Below are 14,033 nucleotides of genomic sequence, written 5' to 3'. Positions count from 1 at the left end.
GATCTATAGGTCCAGTTTGAATCTGGGTCATGTGGAGTCAAAACCTAGGTCACCGGGTCAAATCAAAGGAAAAGCTAGTTAACACTTTAGAGGTCACATTTATGACCATATCTTAATGAAACTTGGTCAGAATGTTTAAATCTTGATGATCTTTAGGTCAGTAGGTCAGGTGAGCGATACAGGGCCTTCATGGCCCTCTTGTTTTTGTTTTTTTCGATTCAAAGCTGAAAAGTGGACATATGACCTATAATTGTACCATTGCCATGTTAAACAACAAAATAGATAAAATAAATAATTTTGAAAATGCAAAAAACCAATGTCCATTTTAAGATGGGTTTTTTTTACCTCCCCTGAGCACTTTGTGTTCAAGGTGAGGTATTGAGACCAGTCATTGTCCAGCCTCGGTCATGACACGTGTGTCAACATTTGCTTTGTGAACACTCAGAATGTTTGTCTTGATGATATCTAGGTCAGCTTTGAAACTGGAGTATGTAGGGTTAAAAATTAGGTCAGCAGGCCAGATCATAGGAAAAGCTTGTGAACACTCTAGAGGCCACGGTTGTGACCCAATCTATATGAAACTTTGTTAAATTTTTTACTTGTTGATATCTAGGTGAAGTTTGAATCTTGGTCATTTGGGGTAAAAAGCTAGGTCAGTAGGCCAGATTATAGGAAAAGCTTGTGAACACTACATGCAACAGTTGTGACCCAATCTTTATGAAACTTGGTCAGAATGTTTGTCTTGGTGATTTCTAGGTCAGGTTTGAATCTGGGACATGTGGGTTTAAAAGCTAGGTCACCGGGTCAAATCAAAGGAAAAGTTTTGAACACTTGCCATAGCTGTGACACGGTCTTTGTGAAACTTGGTCAAAATTTTGTCTTGATGATTCCAAGGCCAAGTTTAACAGGTGAGTCATACAGGGACCATTTGATGGATCTTCATCAAAATTGGTATGTAGCAAGGTCATATGGTTGAGGTGCACAGATGAAAGTATATTAGGTCTTTTTTATTTTTGATAGGTCACCTCCAGTTATTCCAGCATTGGCTAAGTCATGAAAACGTAAGAGATGGAGATACAACTGGACCTGATAAATCAAGCCTGGGAATGACAGTATGTGCAGATCACTGATGGCAGAAGAAAGGCTTTGATAGCCTTACAGGTGAGTGACAGTCAGTGTAGAGTGTAAGTGAAGTGAAATTAATTTTGTAGCAGGTGTATGTAATCATAGAATTTGGTCATTAATTAAACAAGTGCAATTACCAGGTCAGTGAAATCATTAGTCCTTCCTGTCAGTTGAAGTTAGGGTGATTAGAAGTTGAACACTATAAAACACTATGAATATTTGATGTTAAAGAACCCATGTAATGTAGAGATTGAACTTAAAGCTGGTAGTTTTTCCGAAATATATGTCAAGTTATATACTACGTTATCAAATCAGATGAATGATACAGGACATTTAAGGCCGTCTTGTTGTAATAATGTGCTGTATTCAGGGATGTTACAAAACATAGATGTCTTAATGAATATTTTTTGAAACAGTCTTCTTCTTACACAGGTCATACCTTCCTGATTAGCAAGGATAACAAAGTTCTGCAAGCATGCAGTGGTAAAACATCGAACTTGTGCAACCTGTAAATGGTGGCGTAGGAAAGGCCCGGTATGAAACCTCGAGCACATCGCTGTTTATGGAACCATAAAGGATCGGCTTTATCAATGGAAGCAGAAGCAGGACTACTTGCAGTTGTGCAAATGCAAAAGCAAGGTACGCCTGTTAAGGTGATAGAGGGAGATGGTGACAACACTTTAATTGCCCAAATAAAGAACCGCCTTGGTTTATCAGTGACCAAAAAACTTGACAGAAATCACTGTGTGAAAAACATTGTCAAATCATTGTATGAATTCAGAACTTTCAAACAGGTGAAAATAAGCAGTCAAGTCATACAACATCTCACAAAGTCTATCAAGTATGTATTTGCCAAAAACCAAGGGAATGTGAATGACATGACAGAAAATCTTGAAGCTTAGCTATTTTTATTTTTCTCGATCAATTACCAATCTCACTTGGTCAAGTCCCATGACTCTGACATGCATTTTGGGCAGTTTATGCCCCCTTTAGATTCTGGTTTAAGTTTTTTGCTTGCAAGTTACTATCTGCAGAACAAATGCAGATAATAAATTGAAATTTCACACGTACCTTCGAGGTTATGAAACTAGTTGATTGCATCAAGTCCCATAATTCTGACACGCATTTTGGTCATAGTATGTCCCCTTTTGAACATAAAACTTCTGGTTAAAGTTTTGCATGCAAGTTACTGTCTCCAAAACTAATGCAGGTACTGGATTTAAACTCTATAGATATTTTAACAGTTATGGTAACATTTTCCTGATTCTCGGATAATAATTCTACAGCGTAATATTCCAGTGAAGCAGCACTATAAAGTTGGGCATTGTGCTCACTGCAACAAGTAGACACCATCGTTTATATGACTGAAAAATTGTTGAAAAAGACGTTAAACGCGAACACACACTCACACTCAGTTTAATTTTGATGCTTTTTAACCATGTTCCTAGAATTTCTTTATATTTCAATTCACTTTATCTCAATCTCTCTTATAACTTAGTCAAAATTTCTGACATAGACTCGGGTTAATATCCAATATCTTCATCCATATTTAAGTTAATTCTAACACAACCTGCAAATAACCGTTATACACAAAGAAGAACATCAGTCAATGATTATTTTGTGATAGCCTTTGCGCATGCAATGATGTCATTCGATCCAGGTGCATAGCACGGTCCTAAAAAGAATTTACAATTTCTTCTAACACTTTTGATACTAGTATGTCGTGTTAGAATCGAAATAGTAAGTTCCAAGTTGTGTTTGTTTGTTTTTGTTTGTTTTGGGTTTATTGCCGTTTTTTCAAAAGTACATGGATTTGATTTATGGTAGAATAAACTGAGTTTTTCGTTCTTATGGGAAACTGTAATACACTCCGGCCTATGGCCTTTGTGATATATTCTTACCCATAAGAACTCAAAACACGGGTTATTCTACAATAAACTACGATTGGGAACTTACTATTTCCCAATTAAACACTCTAGTGACAGCTTCCTATTGGTGTGACCAGTATCACTATCAAGCATCATTACAGTCGAGCGCACTGTCTCCTGTGACAGCTCTTGTTAATTAAGTTATAAATTTTTCTGTTGTTCATTACTGATTTGTACTGTGCATTGGTATGTTGTCAGTTTGCTGTCTGTCACACTTTATTGTATACTCAACTCTTAAAAGTTTTGATTTATTGTAAAAAAATAAGTTTATTTCAGAAAATAAGATAAGATACTTATTTAATGTAGGGATAACATATGTTTTTTCGTGTTATAACATGTGCAGAATCCCGAGTGATTGGTTAATACCCGAGCCCTTTAGATGTTATAACACAAAAAGAACATGCGCTAATGAATATATTTTCCTTCAACGTCATTTGATTTCCATGAAATGTGTGGTAAAGTCTACTTTAATTTTTCACGTTGACGTCATTTCATTTTGAAATCAGTTTTTGGTCAGGGGTGTAACTGTTTTTAGTTATGTAACCTATTTCAGTTACTTTTGCAAGCATTTTGTAACCTGTATTAGTTATAAAATAAAGTTAACACTGGTAAGTTATTCAAAAAAAGCCATTTTGCTGTTCTCACAAAGTGACCTTTAAAGTGAAATTAGTAGTAAACTGTGGTTAATCAAATTCTCTTTTAGTCTGATCATGACCTGATAAGCATAATGGGATGTTAAGAGATTTATAGCTTTAAACTCTTGCGTAAAACTTTATCAGCCTTGCGTAAATTTTTTTAATGCATAGCTGGAAAGATAAAAGTTCAAGGATTCAGGAAATAATTGCATTAGTCTCATTCAAAATAAGGAATTGGCACACTGGAGGGCTTTGTAATATTTTATGATAACTGAAACAAGTTATGGAAGAATAAGCAATAACTCAAATGGGTTACAAAATGCGATAACTTGAAACAGTTACACCCCTGACTGACGGTACGCGCATATATAAAAAGGTGTTATAACAGCACGCAAGCGCGAGAATCTCTTTGTTAACACACATTTTCTCTCCTGTTAAAACACTCCCGAAAAGTGACAAGAACAGCAGTTTTATGCAAGAATATACATTTAGTAACATACATGTTTTATTAACTATATAACAGTGTTATTGTAAGAATTCTGTTTATGAAAAAAGAGAATTTTTTTGTCAGTTTTTTGTGATAATCATTTAATGTGTTTCAGACTTTCAGAAAACATGGATTATCACCAGGAAACTTCAATGCAAAATATAGTGCCAAACTAGATGCGGAAAGATTAAAAAGACGAGAGAAGGCAAAGCTTCCAGAAAAGAAAAGGCGACGAATACATCTTAAGCAAGAGCGAATGTCACCCGGAAGGGAGCCTTTGAAACTGTTGAGGGTTCATCTTATCAGTCCGGTAGATATATACCTTTCCATTATAAAATCTGTATTAGTGACAAAAAAATCAAAATTAAGATATAGAGGAATTACATGAGTGTCTTTTCATACTGAATTTATTAAACAAGTTGAATAAAATAATAAAATGCGAGGCTTTGACGAGCATTTTATCAATTTCATTCAACGAGTTTAATAAATTCAGTGTGGAAAGTCACAAATGTAATTTTCTTTTTATGCAGAAACGGTGAGCTTTTGTGATCGCCCTGTGTCTGTCGTCCGTCAGTCGTCAACAGTTTGACTGTTCACACTCCAAAGGTTACAATTTTGGCCCAATTTTAATGAAACTTGGACAGAATGTTACCCTCAATAAAATCTTGGACGAGATCGATATTGGGTCATCAGGGGTCGAAAACTATGTCACCTGGTCAAATCAGATGTAACTTGTGACCATTCCTCATCTTTAGACATCACCTGACCTCAGTTTGACCTTGACTTTAACCTCATTTTGGACTTGGGTTGCTTTATTATGGGCCATCTCTTGGTTAAACAAAGGGGGCCGTTTCGTCTAGCATCAACTTACAATAATGAATTAATACTAATACAGATGTAACCTGTGATCATCTTCAAACATCACCTGACCTCAGGTTGACCTTGACCTTATTTGAGACTTTGGTTGCTTTATATGGGCGATCTCTTGGTTTTAACCAAATGGGACCGTTTCGTCTAGCATCAATACAGCTTACAAGAATGAATTGATACTAATACAGATGTAACCTGTGACCATTCCTCATCTTCAAACATCACCTGACCTCAGTTTGTCCTTGAGCTCGTTTTGGACTTAGGTTGCTTTGTATCGACAAGGATGCCACCAGGGGCATCAAGCGTTTATTGAAGGCAGCTCCTTGTTTATATTTATAATGTTTAGAAAAAACTGTAAATTTTTGAATATGCAAATTTAATCCAAGCATTTTGTTTTAACATATTTATATTGATAGATTTCAGGTAATATTGTTATACTGTAGTAGAGAAAGTTAGGTGCCTTCAGGGGAAAATTGCATTGCATGGAAATACTTCTTTTTACTTGTTAGTAATACACAATAATCGTTGGGAAATTTCATGTACTGTTCTTGTGCAATGTTTTTTTTTCTTTTTCAGAAATTGAACTCACAGCTACTGATGCCAATATTGAAGTTATTCCTGATGCCATACCAAAACTTTCTTTTGGACCTGTTGAGAGCTTGAAGAACTGTAGTCCCACCATAGTCACTTTGGATCTTGAAACTACTGGTTTGAGTAAGTTAGTTACTCTGCCAATCCTGCCTCACAGGACAAGCCAAAAATGCAGTATATTTATTCTCTACACCCCAACATTTAGGGTAGGGGGTCTACAAATTGTACTGTCAGTCAGTCGAGATTTGTCTCATACAACTCTAGAATAGGTATTTAACTTAGTCATCGATTTTTACAGGATTGTTTTTCAGTGTGTGAAATTGTGCACCTGCTGTTTTGTTCAGGATTTACTCACATCCCCTCTGTTCTAATATTTTTAGCTCTACTATTCGAAGAATAAGTAGAGCTATCCTACTCACCACGGCGTTGGCGTCGGTGCCGGCGTCGGCGTCACACCTTGGTTAAGTTTTTCGTACCAGTCCAAATTTTGACAAAGTCTTTTGAGATAAAGCTTTGAAACTTTCAACACTTGTTTACCATCATCATGGCCAGTTATAGGCAAGAGCACATAACTCCATCAAGGAATTTGGCTGAATTATGGCCCCTTTTGACTTAGAAATCATGGTTAAGTTTTTCATACCAGTTCATATTTTGACAAAGTCTTTTAAGATAAAGCTTTGAAACTTTCAACACTTGTTTACCATCACCATGGCCAGTTATAGGCAAGAGTACATAACTCCATCAGGGATTTTGGCTGAATTATGGCCCCTTTTGACTTAGAAATCTTGGTTATGTTTTTCGTACCAGTTCATATTTAGACAAAGTCTTTTAAGATAAAGCTTTAAAACTTTCAACACTTGTTTACCATCACAATGGCCAGTTATAGGCAAGAGTACGTAACTCCATCAGGGATTTTGGCTGAATTATGACCCCTTTCGACTTAGAAATCTTGGTTAAGTTTTTCGTACCAGTTCATATTTAGACAAAGTCTTTTGAGATAAAGCTTTGAAACTTTCAACACCTGTTTATAATTACCATCACCATGTCCAGTTATAGGCAAGAGTACATAACTCCATCAAAGATTTTGGCTGAACTATGGCCCCTTTTGACTTAGAAATCTGGGTTAAGTTTTTTGTACCAGTTCATATTTTTATGCCCCCGGAGGCATATTAGTTTTCAACTGTCCGTCCATTCGTTAGTTAGTTAGTTAGTTCGTCACAACGTTAACTTTTTGCATGAAGGCACTTTACTCGCGAACCACTGTACCCAGGACCTTCAAACTTCACATGCTGATAGTACTTATTGAGTACAACACCCCTACTGACTTTGGGGTCAACAGGTCAAAGGTCAAGGTCACAGGCACCAACGTAAACTTTTTGCATGAAGGCACTTTACTCGCGAACCACTGCACCCAGGACCTTCAAACTTCACATGCTGATAGTATTTATTGAGTACACCACCCCTGCTGACTTTGGGGTCACCAGGTCAAAGGTCAAGGTCACAGGGGTCAACGTTAACTTATTGCATGAAGGCACTTTACATGCGAACCACTTCACCCAGGATCTTCAAACTTCACATGCTGATAGTACTTTATGAGTACACCAACCCTACTGACTTTGGGGTCACCAGGTCAAAGGTCAAGGTCACAGGGGTCAACGTTAACTTTTTGCATGAAGGCACTTTACATGCAAACTACTTCACCCAGGACCTTCAAACTTCACATGCTGATAGTACTTATTGAGTACACCACCCCTACTGACTTTGGGGTCACCAAGTCAAAGGTCAAGGTGCTGCGGGGGCATTTGTCACCATTAGTGACAGCTCTTGTTTGTAAAGTGTTTGACATATGGCTTTTAAACTTTTATCACTTGTTTAGTATAATAGTCTCTATCTGTAGGAAAGAGAACATAACTCTGTCATCTATTTTGGCTGAATTATGGCCCTTTTTGGACTTTGAAATTGGTTTTGTTTTCATACAAGTCCATGTTTTGTCAAAACTATTTGACATATGGCTTTTAAACTTTGAACACTTGTTAATCATTATGATTTCCATCTGTAGGCAAGAGTACATAACTATTTTGGCTGAATTATGGCCCTTTTTGGACTTTGAAATTGGCTCATATATTGCCATTTAGTGCAAGACTTATCGAAAACAAAGTAATACAGGAACATTGTTTGTCTAATCTATTTATTTCTTTTGTCTGAATATCCGTGGAAATATTTTGACCCCATTCTTCAATCAATTCTTCGAATAGTCCAGCGCGCTGTCATCAGACAGCTCTTGTTTGTTGTTTTTATAATGTTTCTTTATCCTATACAGCCATATATTATGACACCTCCGCTCAAAAGGCAGTGTGAAAATGTACTGGAATAGACCAAGTAGGAAACTCTAGTGCTGCCTTGTAACATAGACTATATTGCCTATACTTGAAATCATGTGACCTCATTTGATGTTATAATGTATATAATCTTTCAGGGTTATCATTGCAAGTACAAAAGAAATATGAATAATTGTTGTTTAAGTATTGTCTATGATTTTTACCTCCACTATTTGAAAAATAGGGGAGCTATCATACTAGCCCAGGCGTCGGCATGAGCGTTAGCTTGAGCGTTACACAAATGTTAAAGTTTGCGTACCACCCAAAATATTTTCAAAGTCCATTGAGATATTGCTTTCGTATTTTGCATACTTGTTTACCATCATGACCCCAGTCTGTAAAAAGGAGGAGGCATCTCTGTCAAGCATTTTGACTGAATGATGGCCCCTTTTCAACTTGGAATAAATGTTAAAGTTTGCGTACCACCCCAATTATTTTCAAAGTCCATTGAGATATTGCTTTCATATTTTGCATACTTGTTTACCATCATGACCCCAGTCTGCAAAAAGGAGGAGGCAACTCTATCAAGCATTTTGACTGAATTATGGTCCCTTTTCAGCTTAGAATAAATGTTAAAGTTTGCGTACCACCCCAAATATTTGCAAAGTCCATTGAGATATTGCTTTCATATTTTGCATACTTGTTTACAATCATGACCCCAGTCTGTAAAAAGGAGGTGGCAACTCTATCAAGCATTTTGACTGAATTATGGACCCTTTTCGACTAAGAAAATGCTTATTGTAATGTTAAAGTTTTACTCATTGCTTATATTATACTATCAAGCACTGAGAATAGTCGAGCGCGCTGTCCACTGACAGCTCTTGTTAATTATATTTTCTTTAGTGTATTATTTACATTTCAGTTCAGCGAGATTTGATTCCTCACTTGACACAGATTGCTGCCATGGAAACTTCCAGCAAGGAGGTATTTTCGAGATATGTTGTGCCGAAAATGCCTGTTAACAATGAGGCCGAGAAGGTAACACGTATCACCTATTACGGATCATTCAAATTCCATGGAACTCCTGTCGAAGCTGTTACTATACAAGAGGATCTGAAAGATTTCCTAAATTGGTTAAAAAAGTTCAGTAATGTTATTCTTGTGGCACACAATGGAAGACTGTTTGATTTTAGGGTTCTGTCGTATGCTATTCAGAAGACTGGTTATCTTCAGGAAATCTCTAGAGTTGTGTAACAGCCTTGGCCGACTCTCAGAATGCTAAAGAAAAAACATCCTAAACTTGAAAGGTACACTCAGCTTTTTCTGGCTAAATATTTTGTGATGAAGAATACAATGCTCACAATTCCGTAGATGATGTGAGCATGTTGGAAAAGATAATTGTAGCAGCCAGTTTATCTGAACTTGATTTTCAGCACTTCTCCTACAATGCAGAATCACACTACATACAAGATACTTTCAACAGTTCCAAGGCTAAGAATCTTCCAAGCCTGTATGTACTGGTAGCTCAGCGAATTATGAAAAGATGCACGGCAGAGAATGTTGCTGGCTCTGGACTGTGTCTGGAACATTTAAGAATAATTTACAACAGAAATGGCGAGGATCAGGTCTCTACAATGTGTTTTCTGTGAAAAATAAGTTTGGAAAGCCACGTGTTACGTCAGACAAAAAGGTTTTAGGGGAATGTATTCCAAAGCTTTGTGCTTTCTTTTCCAACTGATAGAACATCACATAATATATTCACAATGTATATTATATAATATGAGGTATTTATCAAATAGACCTTTGAGTGGTTTCTCGTACAACTTTTTACATTTTCAGAGTTCATATGAGAAGGAGTTGACTCTGATAAAATTCCATGTAAACTTTAGATTCAAAGCAGACGGCTGTTAGGCAAAATATAAATAAACAAGACCATATGTGTAATTTTTAATCCCCCGCCACAAATGGTGGGGGGTTATAGGAATGGTCTCTGTCTGTCCGTAACACTTTTGTGTCTGCTCCATATCTCCTAAACCCCTTGAAGGATTTTCATGAAACTTGAATTAAATGATCACCTCATCAAGACGATGTGCAGAACCCATGAGTCAGCCTTGTCGGCTCAAGGTCAAGGTCACAACTCAAGGTCAAAGGTTTGAGCCTTCCATTTTGTGTCCGCTCTATATCTCCTAAACCCCTTGAAGGAATTGTATAAAACTTGGGTCAAATGATCACCTCATCAAGATGATGTGCAGAACTCATTAGTCAGTCATGCCAGCTCAAAGTCAAGGTCACAACTTAGGGTGAAAGGTTTGAGCCTTCCATTTTGTGTCCGCTCTATATCTCCTAAACCCCTTGGAGGATTGTCATCAAACTTGGGCCAGATGATTACATGGGTGAAAGTATGGAATATTGAAAATCCTGAAAAAATTGCTGGGAGCATGGGGGCCGATAGGGTCCCCAGTGGGTCCAGGGCAAAGCCCTGGTAGGGGGGCCAGGGGGGCGAAGCCCCCCGGAAGCTACTGAGAATTAGTGATTTTGCACGCTTAGAACAGCCCTCTTCTAGCCTTATATGTGTGCCAAAAATTTACTAATTATATTGCACAAAATGCATGATTTTCAGTAAACAGCAACTTATTTAAGCCAAGGACTTGTTTCAACAATATACCCTCAACATTTTTTTGTAAGATTCAGACTGAAACAACCTGGTAATTCTAGCAACATTTTTGTTTTTTCATGCCACCCTATTTTTTTTTTAAGTTTTGGCACAACATTCACTAAATGCAGACCCTGCAATATCCGGTTTTCGTAGCCAAAGACCCCATCGATCACCATCAGTGCCACATTCAGATAGCCAAACCAATCTCCATTTGTTACCATGTTTGCTTTCTAAGTCATATTACCTCATCAAGAACTCACGAGTCAACCATGTCAACTCAAGGTCAAAGGTTTGAGCTCTGTATCTCCTAAACCCCTTGAAGGATTTTCATGAAACTTGGGTCAAATGATCATCTCATCAAGACATTGTGCAGAATTCATGAGTCAGCCATGTCAGTTCAAGGTCAGGGTCACAGCTAAAGGTCAAAGGTTTACTCTTTCACTATCCATAGCAGCGGCGGGGGATTTAGCTGTCTTTCAGACTGCCTTGTAATAGTTATACAGTAAAATAAAAATGCTTCTAAATTTGAAATCATATAGTGGTACATATTCATATAGATATTAGCTGGTCTTATTTTTGCAAAATTTATATTATATTTTTGAGATACCGGTTAGCATACAGAAACTTAAGCTATTTTCTCATTATAAACAAGTGGGAATATATTGACGTTTAGAAATTTAGAATTTAGAAACTTGGTAAAAAAAAACTAGGTCACCATGTCAAATCGAAGGAAAAATTTGTTAACACCTTAGAGGCCACATTTATAACCTAACTTCATGAAACTAGGTCAGAATGTTTACCTGGGGTCAGAAACTAGGTTGTCTGGTCAAATAAAGGGAAAAGCTTGTAAACATTCTTGAGGCCTAGTTTGAAACTGGGTCATGTTGGGTCAAAAACCAGGTCACCCACTCAAATCAAAGGAAAAGTTAGTCAACAATCTAGAGGCCATATTTATGACCCTTCCTTCATGAAACCTGGTAAGAAAATTTATCTTGATGATTCTAAGGCCAAGTTCGATAGGTCAAGGTCACACAGATGCCAAAGGTCAGATTCAAGAATGACTTTGTCTGGAACACTTCTTCATGCATAGAGGGATTTTGATGTAACTTGGCATAAATGTTCACTATCATGGACAGGTTGTTGTACGCAAAAAACAGGTCCCTGGGTCTAAGGTCAAGGTCACGCTTAGAGGTCAAATGCCAAATTCAAGAATGACTTTGTCTGGAGCATTTCTTCTTTATGCATGGAGGGATTTTGATGTAACTTGGCACAAATGTTCACACCACGAGGCACTCTCGTTTTTTAGAATTATGTCCCTTTGTTATCACCATAAATAGCTTGTATTGTAACTTACTTATTACAGGCCGTAGGGAAAAATCGAGACCAGTTTTCTGTGGTACAACATGCATGTTACAACCAGTTTTTAGGTGTATTTTGACCTATCTCCATCTGGTAAAGAGTTTTTTGTGGACTTATATGGATTTTTTTACTGTAAATAACATATTACCTTTTTGATAATCAGCCAAAAAATGCTATATGGAAACAACTATGGGTTTTATATATACAACTTTTAATCCAAGTCTTTTATTTATAACATACTGTGTATATAGTTCATTGACAGATTTTAGTTCATTATGTTATGCTGCAGTACTAGAAAAGATTTGGTGCCTTCCAGTAGGGGACTTAGTATTGCATGACAATACTTCATTCACTTGTTTTTTTTGGGGGGGTCACTCCATCAAAGGTCGTGGCCACAGGGGCCATCCATCCATGGCAGTCATTTTCCAGCAATAACTGGAGACTCACTTGACATAAAAACCTTCAAACCTAAAGGTTGATAGGGCTAACAGAGTAGATACCCCAACTGTATTTGGGGTAACTAGATTAAGAAATACTAAGCCCATAATGTTGAAACTTAGTGAGATGACTGGACATGCCGAGTAGATGATCCATAGCAGGCAACCATCAGTGTCTCTGTGAATTTTGCTCCTGTCCCCTATTGACTTTGTGCCTATAACAATGCATTGGGTGAAACATACGCTTTTGTACAGAAGCATCTTCTACTTATCTCCATCTGTAGTCAAGGGCATATAACTATGTCAAAAATATTTGGTTGAATTATGGTCATGAAAAAATGGTTGAAGACACATTGATATGAGCCGTTCCATGAGAAAACCAGTATTAGTGACATCAAAATTGAGATAACAAAATATTCATAAAGAACATTCTTTTATCTTTCATATATGAAAATTTCAAGTAATTTTCTTCACTATTTCAAGAGTTGCAATTATTTTAAGTAAGTCACCCAGTGCCTTTTGGGACGTGACGTTAAGAACTTCACGAAAGAGCAGTATGACGTTGTCATGCGTAGCATGTTTTTTAAGTCATTAAAGCAACAGATTTATATATCACTTACTAAATATCATATGTTTGAATATTTAGAAACAGTTTAAAATGATTTTACGGAAAAATTACTTAGCTGTTGATTTTTAATTTCGTCAAGGGCTTTTTATCTACATACCTCTATTTTTCTTGATGCGTGGCTGCTTTGGAATTTCCGTTGCCATGACAATTTGTAAAATATGGCAAATAGATAAAAATTTGCCTTAAATAATGGTATTACACTAGACTTGTTTCTAGTTTCTATATGAAAATAAGACAAACAATCATGTTTTTCCAGTATTTTAAACTTTTTATTATGCAAAATTCACATTATGTCACTAATACAGGTTTTCTCATATTTTGTTTTTCATATAATATTTATGTCATGAGGTAAGAAAGTAATGTGCATATTATATATGTGCTGTTTTACAGTTTGTATGTGAAACTAGTTTGAAATATTGATATTTTGCATCAAGTTTTAATAAGTCAGCCCTGCCAAGGCCTACATGTAAAATTAATTTATCATTTGTGAAAATGAGCAAGATTTATCTCCACCTTAGAAATCCTTTTTCTTTGAAATGGTATTTATGATCATCCAGATATTTGTAAAAACAACTATTCCTATAGTGGACGCAACTTGACCCCGATGGTTGACCTTTGCATTATAATACACAATGAGGCACAACCTATTATTGAAAAGGAGTGTACGTAAAGCACGAGCTGCACGAGAAAAAGGAAATATAAATTTGGGTAAATATAAATTAGTGTATTGGAGAGTTTTAACTGATCAAATGTAAGTGTACATACTTTGATACTGCACTGTATACAAACTTATTCCATAAAATTATACACGGCTAACCTAAGCACCCTTCATTTCTATAATGAAATAATCGATATGAATAATCAGCCTAAGGTCAACCATCGCGGTCAAGTTGCGACTACTATACTTGACATTTGCTTATAACTTTCATGAATTTGAATTTATCCATTTGCATTCATTTCAGCATCATTATCATTAGTGGGCTGGGTAATGTAAAATAG

The 14,033-nt window shown here is 36.5% G+C and overlaps 1 long non-coding RNA gene across 1 annotated transcript; it reads left to right on the top strand.

Moving 5' to 3' along the window:
- The first annotated feature begins 4,303 nt into the window (after positions 1-4,303).
- Positions 4,304-9,950, top strand: LOC128552291 (uncharacterized). The gene is made up of 3 exons (XR_008369031.1): positions 4,304-4,485; positions 5,622-5,759; positions 8,877-9,950. It is a non-coding gene; the product is annotated as an uncharacterized LOC128552291 (long non-coding RNA).
- Positions 9,951-14,033: the final 4,083 nt, after the last annotated feature.

The sequence above is a fragment of the Mercenaria mercenaria genome, unplaced genomic scaffold (genome assembly GCF_021730395.1).
Source record: "Mercenaria mercenaria strain notata unplaced genomic scaffold, MADL_Memer_1 contig_2241, whole genome shotgun sequence".
In the NCBI taxonomy this organism is placed as follows: Eukaryota; Metazoa; Mollusca; class Bivalvia; order Venerida; family Veneridae; genus Mercenaria; species Mercenaria mercenaria.
This window is presented reverse-complemented; position numbering and strand designations above follow the sequence as displayed.